Here is a 15,260-nt window from a genome sequence, read left to right on the forward strand (position 1 = left end):
AAAGGTCATGAATGGTGATGAGTTAGTGAGTGAAACAATGCTTATAATGCCTATATTAATGTTTGAAAACCAATATACTCTTGTACTACGTATAAATTCGTACCAAGTAAATAAATAAATACTGGTTGTGAGTGGATAAAATAGTTACCCTCCCATAGAACAAGTTTTCTTTGGTGCCAGCCTGTTAGAAAACCCAGTCAGGTAAGGAAGTACACGTACCTAAATCGCGTATTTTAAACCTCAGGTGAGCGATTTCTCTATGAATTTTCGATGTTTCTCACTAAAGGCAGATGCTTGGCCCAAGAAAAAAAATAGGTCCAAAAACGTCGGGATAGGGCGGGTTAAAATACTCAATCCAGGTAGCAGTACCTCCTTATCTTACTGGGTTTTCTAACAGGCTGGCACTAAAGAGAACGAGTTCTATGGGAGGGTAACTATTTCACACCACTCATACATGGTATTTATTTATTTACTTGGTACGAATTTATGTAGTACGAGGGCATATTGGTTTTCAAACAGTTATATAGGCATTATAAGCATTGTTTCACTCACTAACTCATCACCATACCTGACCTTTTTTTGCCGCATTACCTGATCATCATTTCTGACTGTTTCTTCCTCTAATGCTATGTGAACTTTCTCCTCCACATTGTCATCGATTGGGGAATCACTCTGGCCCTGAATTTCTTTATTGGCCAGATCACTGGTAACAGGTGAATTGCCGAGACAATGGCGTGCAGGGGGGGGGAGGTTATGTGGTGTAAGGCATTGTCCCTGCTTGGCATCTTGTAGAGGAAAAGAGGAAGGTGTCCCGTGCATACGTATGAAAAATCACACGCAAAAATTGAAAATTGTGCAAATTATGAACTTTGCAATTGTTCAATGTACCAGTATGTCGTCGGGACTGGCAAATGCAAAATGTTGCAACGTATCCATACGTCGATGGGACTCCTCGGGTTAAGCTCACGCCTGACTATGTTTCAACAGCCAGGAGTGAGCCGCACCAACAGAACGTGCTTCAAGCAGTGGAGCATAGCCGCCGTGTGCAGTCAGACCGGCACTGCCCCAAGAGCAAACATGTCCGCTGATAGTGCACGACTCTGATATTGCCTCTACCTAAAACTCATGCAGTAGTTGTTTTCGATGATCGAATGCCGTTTTTAGATATAGTTTGATGTTTTCGTCCAATAAGCGTTTTGCACATCGCACGATTCCTAGAAAAATTATCATAAATTTCCAAGAAAAATTACACATCATGATTACTTCACTCGTCTTGTTGCACCCCTAGCCGTCAATAGATTATGATAAAATTTGACATAAAGTGTATTCATGGGTACTGGAACATAATCCAACTCCAGGTCAGTTCATATTAGCTCCTCAAAAATTTGCGTGGTAATTTGATGCACCCTAATATATATATATATATATATATATATATATATATATATATATATATTAAATATATATATATATATATATATATATATATGTAATATTTATAATTATATATATGTATGTATGTATGTAGTCATTGATATTAGGGTGCATCAAAGTACAGATTTCCTGAAAGATTGTTTGCCTGAGTGATAAAAGTGTTCTCTTGTATGCTGTTTTAAAACCTGTAAAATTTTACTGTAATCATTGGTGATGTAGGTGGGGGGCAACATAGACTATGAAAATTCAGCTAGCCTTGTTATGCACTACGAGCTTACAATTTTGTCACTAGATGGTGTACATGCTTACATCAAAGGCGCATCCAGGTAGAACTTATCCATGTCAAGTAGCAGTATTATTGGTGTATTTGAACGCTACTCTACGAATGTTGGTAAAATTGAAAAATTGTAGAGGCTGATCATAAAAATTATTTTATATATAGTCATTACAGAACTTTGCTGTACTCGCCTCTGCTGCTTCACTGCATCATTGTTGGTCTCCGCCGTGCAACGCTCAGGCACGCACACAGAGTTGTGCTTTACCGACGCCTTGGAATTGCTAGCAACAACCATTTAGCTGTTTGATATTGCTAGGCTCTGTGAACTTCCTAAGACAGTGGGTTCTGCTGTAGTGTTTTCTGACGTTGTTGATAATAATTGCCTAGTGTGGTTAATACCAGAAAAATATGTATTCCATAGTAGCTTGCGTTGTTCGGGTCCGCTGCTTTGAAAATTGCTCCTTCCTCAATTAACCAAATCTTAGTACATGTCATTCAGAATTTTGTTTTGACAGTTATGAAGTAGTTGACCGAAATGACCACATCCAGTTCCGATTCCAATACGGCTTCTGGTTCTTGCATAAGAACACGGTGCCAGATTTTTGGTTTGGGAACCCGATGCCACGATTACTGGAGCTAAGCTACCAAGTGGTCGACAGATTCTGAGGTGCATGATTCATAACTGCAATAGACATACTGTTGCTGGTAGTACCGGAACTCTGTCGCAGTTTCAAGCAGCTCAGGTCGTGTTGGAGCAGGTGCAGCCATTCTACAATAAGGCCAATATACCGATTGTGAGTGACCAACGAGCCTGCGACAAGGTAATCACACTTGTCAAGGACAGCAAGAAACTACGGCGTATTCCGCGGGCTAGGTGTTCCATTGAGGCTTCCATCAAAACTGGAAATACCTTTATGAAAAAACTAGATGCACATTTCCACTTTGGACTCCAAATGCTGAAGAATTGTTTCAGAATCCTGAGGATATCACTTTCTTGGCCAGCATGAAAAGCGACAGGCTGGCTTCTTTCAGTGTGCTTGATACCATGGTGATGGCACTAATGAAGCGACGGCGGGAGCATGAAGACAGGGCAGCTAGCCATCTTGCATGTTCCAACCAGGCTCAACAGGAAACGAATTACATGTGATACAGCTGTGTCAGATAGTGACAACAGTCCGGACAACGACAAGCAAGATATCATTTGAATGACCAAATCTGTTCCACATAACCATTAGCGCAAGAAAAACGGAACCACTGTTTTTATACTGCACAACATTTTTAGTCGACCGAGCCTAGTGGCACTTGCCTACTTGACTGAGGATGCCACTGATGCAGTGGGCTGCCTTCATGCATGAGCTGATCACAGAGTTGGATGGCAATCCATCAGCAGTGTCTCTGTCCTACACCATTGCCGATCGCTTGCGCCATCATGTGCTAAAGTCCTTGAGCGACCAGCTATGTAAAAAGTTGAAACCACCTTCCATATGCACTCTACACTGGGATAGCAAGCTGACACCAACGCTCAGTAATACATCACGGGTAGAAGAACGTCTCACAGTTGTGATTGGTTATTCCGCCCAATGCAAACTACTCGGTGTGGCAGCATAACAAAAAGGTACAGACGAAGCATGGGGAGCGATCGTTTCCTGACTAACATTTAATCTGCTGCGTGAACAGCACTGCACCAACCAGATCATCAATATGGCTTTTGACACTACAGCATCCAACACTGGTCATATGACAGCAGCTTGCATTGCCATCGAGGTGTCACAAGGGAGGCCACTGCTCTGGTCCAGGTGCCGACATCATATTGGTGAAGTGATATTGACTAGTGTTTTCAATGCCCTCAACGTGACGTCATGCTCACCAGAGATAAGTCTGTTCGGGTGTCTATGGAGTAACTGGCACCTGCTGACCAGAGAAGACAGCACACCATTGACTTCCTACAGTCCCTGCGACGTCGAGTCACATTTCTTGGAAAAGTTGTGTGCTAACTTGATGTAATGTGCTGCACAAGTGTCTGATTACAAGCGAGGTGACTATCGTGAATTGATTCAGTTGTGTCTCATCTACCTGATTGCACCAAGCACTGGTCAAGTGGCCCTTCCAGCCACCAAACCAGCCACTGAGCCAGCCACTAAGCCAGCTGCCAAGCCAGCCATCAGCTAGCCGTCAAAGCAGTCACTGAGCCAACCACCAAGCTGGTCACCAAATCGGTCGCCGAGCAAACTCCAATGAGACTTCAGCGACCAGGAGCCCTTCACAAGGCTTGATGTATGGCCAAGCTGCTTTATACACTAAAGCTAGCTCTGATCGAGCAGTGCATCATGCTTCTTCCACCGAGCTCCATCACCACGAGCCAACAAGTGACAAAGCTTCGCGTATTTGCGGTTTTCATCGTCCACATCTACTCAACGTGGTGGTTGACCTGTGACAATGCTGTGGATGCTGCCTGAAATGATCTTGCACTCTACCGTCAACTGGAACAGTACAAATCAGTTGATTCTACTATTGCAGTATCTGCCATTAGGGCCCTGCAGTGGCACTTGTGGTATTTGATGGCTGAAATGGTGCCACTAGCACCCTTCAATGAAAAAGTCCCTGCTGCCGAACGACGTGCACTGGCAGACCACATACTGCAGCACAGGCCAACTGACATACCAATGCAACCTTTTAGACTGTGGTTTGGCAGTGGCTATGGTAAGCCAAACTTTCTAGTTCTGTCACCAATACCAGCTTGTTTGAACTAGCAAACACAGATTGCTGGTTCGGGATGTACCAGCTTAAAATCAACCCGGGATTTCTGGTGCTGAACATTGAAAACTGGGTTTCCAACAGTACGTTGCAGGTGGGAGCAGCAAATGTGCGTTCTATTAACATAGTCAATGACTGCGCTGAGAGAGGTGTTAACCGGTCACGTCCCGAGCTATTTCGCACCTCCGACACCCCCCAATCTCGAGGTATTTTCGATTTTTTTTTTTTTTTGGCTAAAACCTCCACTTTTGGTGAGAAACATCGAAAATTCATAGAGAAATCGCTCACATGAGGTTTAACCCGTGCCGTCCGGGCGACGTGAATTAACGCGGCAACATTGCAAGGTCCCTAATTTGCACAATTTTCAATTTTTGCGAGTGATTTCGCGAGTGATTTTTGGCATATATACACGGGACACCTTCCTCTATTCCTCTACAAGATGCCAAGCAGGAACAATGCCTTACACCGCATAATCTCCCCCCCCTGCACGCCATTGTCTCGGCAATTCACCTGTTACCAGTGACCTGGTCAATAAAGACATTCAGGGCCAGAGTGATTCCCCAATCGTGACAATGTGGAGGACAAAGTTTACACAGCATTTGAGGAAGAATCTGTCAGAAATGATGATCAGGTAATGTGGGGAAAAAAAGGTCATGAATGGTGATGAGTTAGTGAGTGAAACTATGCTTTTAATGCCTATATTACTGTTTGAAAACCAATATACTCTTGTACTACGTATAAATTCGTACCAAGTAAATAAATAAATACTGGTTGTGAGTGGATAAAATAGTTACCCTCCCATAGAACAAGTTTTCTTTGGTGCCAGCCTGTTAGAAAACCCAGTCAGGTAAGGAAGTACACGTACCTAAATCGCGTATTTTAAACCTCAGGTGAGCGATTTCTCTATGAATTTTCGATGTTTCTCACTAAAGGCAGATGCTTGGCCCAAGAAAAAAAAAAAAAAAAAAAAACGTCGGGATAGGGCGGGTTAAAATACTCAATCCAGGTAGCAGTACCTCCTTATCTTACTGGGTTTTCTAACAGGCTGGCACTAAAGAGAACGAGTTCTATGGGAGGGTAACTATTTCACACCACTCATACATGGTATTTATTTATTTACTTGGTACGAATTTATGTAGTACGAGGGCATATTGGTTTTCAAACAGTTATATAGGCATTATAAGCATTGTTTCACTCACTAACTCATCACCATACCTGACCTTTTTTTGCCGCATTACCTGATCATCATTTCTGACTGTTTCTTCCTCTAATGCTATGTGAACTTTCTCCTCCACATTGTCATCGATTGGGGAATCACTCTGGCCCTGAATTTCTTTATTGGCCAGATCACTGGTAACAGGTGAATTGCCGAGACAATGGCGTGCAGGGGGGGGGAGGTTATGTGGTGTAAGGCATTGTCCCTGCTTGGCATCTTGTAGAGGAAAAGAGGAAGGTGTCCCGTGCATACGTATGAAAAATCACACGCAAAAATTGAAAATTGTGCAAATTATGAACTTTGCAATTGTGCAATGTACCAGTATGTCGTCGGGACTGGCAAATGCAAAATGTTGCAACGTATCCATACGTCGATGGGACTCCTCGGGTTAAGCTCACGCCTGACTATGTTTCAACAGCCAGGAGTGAGCCGCACCAACAGAACGTGCTTCAAGCAGTGGAGCATAGCCGCCGTGTGCAGCCAGACCGGCACTGCCCCAAGAGCAAACATGTCCGCTGATAGTGCACGACTCTGATATTGCCTCTACCTAAAACTCATGCAGTAGTTGTTTTCGATGATCGAATGCCGTTTTTAGATATAGTTTGATGTTTTCGTCCAATAAGCGTTTTGCACATCGCACGATTCCTAGAAAAATTATCATAAATTTCCAAGAAAAATTACACATCATGATTACTTCACTCGTCTTGTTGCACCCCTAGCCGTCGATAGATTATGATAAAATTTGACATAAAGTGTATTCATGGGTACTGGAACATAATCCAACTCCAGGTCAGTTGATATTAGCTCCTCAAAAATTTGCGTGGTAATTTGATGCACCCTAACTATATATATATATATATATATATATATATATATATATATATATATGTAATATTTATATATATATATATGTATGTATGTATGTAGTCATTGATATTAGGGTGCATCAAAGTACAGATTTCCTGAAAGATTGTTTGCCTGAGTGATAAAAGTGTTCTCTTGTATGCTGTTTTAAAACCTGTAAAATTTTACTGTAATCATTGGTGATGTAGGTGGGGGGCAACATAGACTATGAAAATTCAGCTAGCCTTGTTATGCACTACGAGCTTACAATTTTGTCACTAGATGGTGTACATGCTTACATCAAAGGCACATCCAGGTAGAACTTATCCATGTCAAGTAGCAGTATTATTGGTGTATTTGAACGCTACTCTACGAATGTTGGTAAAATTGAAAAATTGTAGAGGCTGATCATAAAAATTATTTTATATATAGTCATTACAGAACTTTGCTGTACTCGCCTCTGCTGCTTCACTGCATCATTGTTGGTCTCCCCCGTGCAACGCTCAGGCACGCACACAGAGTTGTGCTTTACCGACGCCTTGGAATTGCTAGCAACAACCATTTAGCATTTTGATATTGCTAGGCTCTGTGAACTTCCTAAGACAGTGGGTTCTGCTGTAGTGTTTTCTGACGTTGTTGATAATAATTGCCTAGTGTGGTTAATACCAGAAAAAATATGTATTCCATAGTAGCTTGCGTTGTTCGGGTCCGCTGCTTTGAAAATTGCTCCTTCCTCAATTAACCAAATCTTAGTACATGTCATTCAGAATTTTGTTTTGACAGTTATGAAGTAGTTGACCGAAATGACCACATCCAGTTCCGATTCCAATACGGCTTCTGGTTCTTGCATAAGAACACGGTGCCAGATTTTTGGTTTGGGAACCCGATGCCACGATTACTGGAGCTAAGCTACCAAGTGGTCGACAGATTCTGAGGTGCATGATTCATAACTGCAATAGACATACTGTTGCTGGTAGTACCGGAACTCTGTCGCAGTTTCAAGCAGCTCAGGTCGTGTTGGAGCAGGTGCAGCCATTCTACAATAAGGCCAATATACCGATTGTGAGTGACCAACGAGCCTGCGACAAGGTAATCACACTTGTCAAGGACAGCAAGAAACTACGGCGTATTCCGCGGGCTAGGTGTTCCATTGAGGCTTCCATCAAAACTGGAAATACCTTTATGAAAAAACTAGATGCACATTTCCACTTTGGACTCCAAATGCTGAAGAATTGGTTCAGAATCCTGAGGATATCACTTTCTTGGCCAGCATGAAAAGCGACAGGCTGGCTTCTTTCAGTGTGCTTGATACCATGGTGATGGCACTAATGAAGCGACGGCGGGAGCATGAAGACAGGGCAGCTAGCCATCTTGCATGTTCCAACCAGGCTCAACAGGAAACGACTTACATGTGATACAGCTGTGTCAGATGGTGACAACAGTCCGGACAACGACAAGCAAGATATCATTCGAATGACCAAATCTGTTCCACATAACCATAAGCGCAAGAAAAACGGAACCACTGTTTTTATACTGCACAACATTTTTAGTCGACCGAGCCTAGTGGCACTTGCCTACTTGACTGAGGATGCCACTGATGCAGTGGGCTGCCTTCATGCATGAGCTGATCACAGAGTTGGATGGCAATCCATCAGCAGTGTCTCTGTCCTACACGATTGCAGATCGCTCGCGCCATCATGTGCTGAAGTCATTGAGCGACCAGCTATGTGAAAAGTTGAAACCACCTTCCTTATGCACTCTACACTGGGATAGGAAGCTGACACCAACGCTCAGTAATACATCACGGGTAGAAGAACGTCTCACAGTTGTGATTGGGTATTCCGCCCAATGCAAACTACTCGGTGTGGCAGCATAACAAAAAGGTACAGACGAAGCATGGGGAGCGATCGTTTTCTGACTAACATTTAATCTGCTGCGTGAACAGCACTGCACCAACCAGATCATCAATATGGCTTTTGACACTACAGCATCCAACACTGGTCATATGACAGCAGCTTGCATTGCCATCGAGGTGTCACTAGGGAGGCCACTGCTCTGGTCCAGGTGCCGACATCATATTGGTGAAGTGATATTGACTAGTGTTTTCAATGCCCTCAACGTGACGTCATGCTCACCAGAGATAAGTCTGTTCGGGTGTCTATGGAGTAACTGGCACCTGCTGACCAGAGAAGACAGCACACCATTGACTTCCTACAGTCCCTGCGACGTCGAGTCACATTTCTTGGAAAAGCTGCGTGCTAACTTGATGTAATGTGCTGCACAAGTGTCTGATTACAAGCGAGGTGACTATCGTGAATTGATTCAGTTGTGTCTCATCTACCTGATTGCACCAAGCACTGGTCAAGTGGCCCTTCCAGCCACCAAACCAGCCACTGAGCCAGCCACTAAGCCAGCTGCCAAGCCAGCCATCAGCTAGCCGTCAAAGCAGTCACTGAGCCAACCGCCAAGCTGGTCACCAAATCGGTCGCCGAGCAAATTCCAATGAGACTTCAGCGACCAGGAGCCCTTCACAAGGCTTGATGTATGGCCAAGCTGCTTTATACACTAAAGCTAGCTCTGATGGAGCAGTGCATCATGCTTCTTCCACCGAGCTCCATCACCACGAGCCAACAAGTGACAAAGCTTCGCGTATTTGCGGTTTTCATCGTCCACATCTACTCAACGTGGTGGTTGACCTGTGACAATGCTGTGGATGCTGCCTGGAATGATCTTGCACTCTACCGTCAACTGGAACAGTACAAATCAGTTGATTCTACTATTGCAGTATCTGCCATTAGGGCCCTGCAGTGGCACTTGTGGTATTTGACGGCTGAAATGCTGCCACTGGCACCCTTCAATGAAAAAGTCCCTGCTGCCGAACGACGTGCACTGGCAGACCACATACTGCAGCACAGGCCAACTGCCATACCAATGCAACCTTTTAGACTGTGGTTTGGCACTGGCTATGGTAAGCCAATACCAGCTTGTTTGAACTAGCAAACACAGATTGCTGGTTCGGGATGTACCAGCTTAAAATCAACCCGGGATTTCTGGTGCTGAACATTGAAAACTGGGTTTCCAACAGTACGTTGCAGGTGGGAGCAGCAAATGTGCGTTCTATTAACATAGTCAACGACCGCACTGAGAGAGGTGTTAACCGGTCACGTCCCGAGCTATTTCGCTCCTCCAACAACCCCCAATCTCGAGGTATTTTCGATTTTTTTTTTTTTTTTGCTAAAACCTCCACTTTTGGTGAAAAACATCGAAAATTCATAGAGAAATCGCTCACCTGAGGTTTAACCCATGCCGTCCCGGCGACGTGAATTAACGCGGCAACATTGCAAGGTCCCTAATTTGCACAATTTTCAATTTTCACGAGTGTTTTCGCGAGTGATTTTTGGCATGTTTACACGGGACACCTTCCTCTATTCCTCGACAAGATGTCAAGCAGGAACAATGCCTTTTACCGCATAATCTCCCCCTCCCTGCACGCCATTGTCTCGGCATTTCACCTGTTACCAGTGACCTGGTCAATAAAGACATTCAGGGCCAGAGTGATTCCCCAATCGATGACAATGTGGAGGAAAAAGTTTACACAGCATTTGAGGACGAATCAGTCAGAAATGATGATCAGGTAATGTGGGAAAAAAAAGGTCATGAATGGTGATGAGTTAGTGAGTGAAACAATGCTTATAATGCCTATATTACTGTTTGAAAACCAATATACTCTTGTACTACGTATAAATTCGTACCAAGTAAATAAATAAATACTGTTTATGAGTTCTTTGAAAGCAGTGATAAGAAACAGGGAAGTGAGCATGGAAGTGAAAAAGTTACTACATGACAGTATTGTGATACCAACTCTAACGTACGGAAGTGAAGCTTGGACATTATTGGAAGGACACAAGTTAAGAGTGAGAGCAGTGGAAATGAGTTATTTAAGACGAGCCTTTGGAGTCACTTGGAGAAACAGGCTGACGAATGAGGATATAAAGGAGCGTTGTGGTGTTGATGTGGACGTGATAGGAAGCGTTATGATGAACACACAGAGGTGGTTTGGCCATGTGGAGAGGATGGAGGGTGAAAGACTGACGAAGAGAGTGTATGTGAGTGAGGTGGAGGGGAGAAGAGGGAGGGGGAGGCCGAGGATGAGATGGAGGGATGGGGTGGAGAGGTATATGAGAGAGGGGGGTGTGAGTTGGGAGCAGGGCAGTGAAATGGCGGGGGACAGGGCGACTTGGAGGTGATTTGCTTGTGGCCATCCCAAACGGGATTGAGGCGTCTGGCAATAGATAGAGATAGATAGAGTGCATAAAATAGTTACCCTCCCATAGAACTCGTTTTCTTTGGTGCCAGCCTGTTAGAAAACCCAGTCAGGTAAGGAAGTACACATACCTAAATCGCGTATTTTAAACCTCAGGTGAGCGATTTCTCTATGAATTTTCGATGTTTCACACCAAAAGCGGATGCTTGGGCCCCCCCCAAAAAAGGTCCAAAAACGTCGGGATGGGGCGGGTTAAAATACTCAATCCAGGTAGCAGTACCTCCTTATCTTACTGGGTTTTCTAACAGGCTGGCACTAAAGAAAACGAGTTCTATGGGAGGGTAACTATTTCACACCACTCATAAATGGTATTTATTTATTTACTTGGTATGAATTTATGTAGTACGAGGGCATATTGGTTTTCAAACAGTTATATAGGCATTATAAGCATTGTTTCACTCACTAACTCATCACCATACCTGACCTTTTTTTGCCACATTACCTGATCATCATTTCTGACTGTTTCTTCCTCTAATGCTATGTAAACTTTGTCCTCCACATTGTCATTGATTGGGGAATCACTCTGGCCCTGAATTTCTTTATTGGCCAGATCACTGGTAACAGGTGAATTGCCGAGACAATGGCGTGCAGGGGGGGGAGGTTATGTGGTGTAAGGCATTGTCCCTGCTTGGCATCTTGTAGAGGAAAAGAGGAAGGTGTCCCGTGCATACGTACGAAAAATCATGCGCAAAAATTGAAAATTTTGCAAATTATGAACTTTGCAATTGTGCAATGTACCAGTATGTCGTCGGGACTGGCAAATGCAAAATGTTGCAACATATCCATACGTCGATGGGACTCCTCGGGTTAAGCTCACACCTGACTATGTTTCAACAGCCAGGAGTGAGCTGCACCAACAGAATGTGCTTCAAGCAGTGGAGCATAGCCGCCGTGTGCAGCCAGACCGGCACTGCCCCAAGAGCAAACATGTCCGCTGATAGTGCACGACTCTGATATTGCCCCTACCTAAAACTCATGCAGTAGTTGTTTTCGATGATCGAATACCGTTTTTAGATATAGTTTGATGTTTTCGTCCAATAAGCGTTTTGCACGTCGCACGATTCCTAGAAAAATTATCATAAATTTTCAAGAAAAATTACACATCATGATTACTTCACTCATCTTGTTGCACCCCTAGCCGTCGATAGATTGTGATAAAACTTGACATAAAGTGTATTCATGGGTACTAGAACATAATCCAACTCCAGGTCAGTTGATATTAGCTCCTCAAAAATTTGCGTGGTAATTTGATGCCTATATATATATATATATATATATATATATATATATATATCTATATACACCATATATATATATATATATATATATATATATATATATATATATATATATATATATATATATATATATACATATATATGTATACCACGTTGAGTACACCACTTCCCATCCAATCAGTGAAGTTAAGCAACGTTGGGTCTGGTTAGTACTTGGATGGGTGACCGCCTGGGAACACCAGATGCTGTTGGCATCCCTACGTGTCAAGTGGGGTTGGTGGAGGATTAGTGCCCCTCCCTGTAAAACAATTAACTCTAAGCCATTGGCCACCCCGTCTGGGATACATGGCGTCTGGCAATGAATGAAATGATGTATATATATATATATATACTTATGCAAAGAAGAAGGAACCAAAGGCCATGAGCCCGCAGTAACAGTTTCCTCCAAGAGAAAAACAAAATACAATAGAGAGCCACATTCAAGATCCGATCACTTTGAGATGCCCGGACACACTGCATTTGAAAGACTGGAGATCACAGGCAGTAGGAAATACAGACAGAGGGAGACAGTTCCAGAGCTGACCTGTTGCATAAATGAAAGACTGGGAGTGACGGTTAACTCTTGCATTAGAGAGTTGGACAGAAAAGGGATGAGAGTTTGCTGCCAGACGGGTGCAACGCGCCTGTCGTAGAGGTGGAGGAATGCAAGCAGACAGTTCAGAGGAGCAGTGACCATTAAAGTAGCGATAGAAAAGAGATAAAGATGTAACAGTGCGGCGAAGAGACAGAGGTTGAAGGGAGTCAGTAACAGGAGGAGAGTTAATGAGACAAAAAGCCTTTGACTCCACCCTATTGACAAGAGCTGTATGTGGGGAGCCTCCCCACACATGAGAGTTGTACTCCACACAGGGGCGGATAAAACCCCTGTATAGAGTCAACAATTGTGCAGGGGTAAAGAAAGAGCGGAGTCGGCTTAGCACACCCAATCTCTTGGAAGCAGATTTTACAAGAGATGTAATATGATCTTTCCAAGATAAGTCCCTAGTAAATGAAACCCCAAGCATGTTCAAGGATGATCCAGGATTAAGCTGAATATTATTAAACATAAGTGGGTATACCAGTGGAAGATTTAGTCGGGTTGATAGGTGTAAGAACTGAGTCTTAGATGCATTAAAAACAACCATATTATTTTCACCCCAGTCAGAGATACGAGCCAAGTCAGACATTAGGTGTGGCATAGCCTCTTCCCTTGTTTGTTGAAGTAACTGTTGAGATGGGCATTGCGGGAACCGAATGGAAAGGTGAAGGGTGGAGTCATCAGCGTATGAGTGGATAGGGTTAGATGTACAGCTTAGAAGATCATTGATAAATAAAAGGAAGAGAGTTGGTGATAGGACAGAGCCCTGAGGAACACCACTGTTGATAGATCTAGGAGAAGAACGATGGCCGTCTACAACAGCGGCTATAGAACGACCAGAAAGGAAGCTAGCGATGAAGTCACAGATAGAAGGATAGAAACCGTAGGAGGGCAGTTTGGAAATTAAAGATTTATGCCAGACTCGATCGAAATCCTTTGAGATGTCAAGTGCAATGGCAAAGCTTTCGCCAAAGTCCCGAAAGGAGGATGACCAGGAGTCTTAAAGGTAGGTGAGAAGATCGCCAGTGGAGCGTCCCTGACGGAACCCGTCCTGACGATCGGAAAGAAGGTTGTGATAGGAAATCAATCAATCAATCAATCATTTCCTGTGGCACCCTCGGGGATGCATAGGGCCTCGATGAACTCACACCACCACATCCTATCTTGTGCTAACTCCTCAAGATCTCCCCAACACTCATCTCCAGCTTCCCGTCTCATTGTCCTCACCCACGTCTCTTTTGGCCTTCCTCTACCTCTCCTACCAAGTGCCACCCACCCTGGTGTACCTCGTACTATTCCCTGTCTCCTATACACATGTCCTAGCCACTTCCATCGTGAGAACCTAACATATTCATCGACCGGCTGCACTCCCGTTATTTCTCTAATTCTACTATTTGGTATCCTTTCCCACCACTTAACTCCTAATATTCTTCTAAGTGCTTTGTTTTCAAACACCAAGAATTTATTTTCCATAGTCACTGTGCTGTACCAAGACTCGTGTCCATAAATTAAGATACTCCTAACCATTACCTTATAAAGTTTAATTTTTGTATGCACAGAAAAATTGTTATTATTCCAAATATTTTTAAGCATTCCCATTGCCTGATTAGCCTTCTTTAACCTTTCCTCGAATTCAAAGTTCAAAGAACCATCCTTGGCTAAATAAGTACCTAAATATTTAAACCTATCAACTTGCTTTACAACCATACCTCCAATTACACATTCCTGCGCATTTTCCATATTCATATTGATTATTTCAGTTTTTCCACAATTAATAACCAAACCCACCTTGCGACCTTCACCTACCAAACAGTCCAACACTCACTGCATCTCTTCTGGCCCATCACAAATCAAAACTATATCATCTGCATAATCTAAATCCAAAAGTTTCCTGTTCTCTCCCCAAAGTATACCTGCACCGGTTACTGTTCCAACGCGTTTCATAATGTAATCAATGACCAATATAAATAGTAAAGGCGATAGAACACCACCTTGAATTACTCCAGACTTGACTTCAAACGAATCACTCAGACAACCATCAACCATCACTTTACAAAATGTGTCCTCATGCATGTTTATAATGACCCTCACAAACTCCTCTGGTATTCCATAATGTCTCATGATCTTCCCCATAGTCTCTCTCGAAACACTATCAAAAGCCTTTTCAAAATCAACAAAACAAAGACTTAACGGTACTCTCATTTCATTAACTTGCTGCATCAAATGCCTAACTATAAAGATCTGATCATTGCAACCACGTCCCTTTCTAAAACCAGCCTGTTCATCCCTCAGAATACCCTCAACCACCGGCTCCAACCTATTTAACAACACTCTACTGAAACCTTTCAAAGCTATCTGTGACAAAGAGATTCCCCTCCAATTACCACATTCACTCAGGTCTCCCTTCTTCGGAACTTTAACAATTACACCATTCTTCCAAACTGATGGTAGTAACCCCGTCATCCATATCTTATTGAATAGCTTGGTCAAGATCATTATTAATCTATCCCCCTCCACTTTAAACATTTCCGGAAATA

At 43.3% G+C, this 15,260-nt stretch overlaps 1 pseudogene; it reads left to right on the top strand.

Annotated features, from left to right (window-relative positions):
- Positions 1-12,221: 12,221 nt before the first annotated feature.
- Positions 12,222-12,340, top strand: LOC145399588 (5S ribosomal RNA; annotated as a pseudogene).
- The last annotated feature ends 2,920 nt before the right edge of the window (positions 12,341-15,260 follow it).

The sequence above is a fragment of the Coenobita brevimanus genome, chromosome 49, assembly GCF_032717465.1.
Source record: "Coenobita brevimanus isolate Jiangsu-jjx chromosome 49, ASM3271746v2, whole genome shotgun sequence".
NCBI classification, from domain to species: Eukaryota; Metazoa; Arthropoda; class Malacostraca; order Decapoda; family Coenobitidae; genus Coenobita; species Coenobita brevimanus.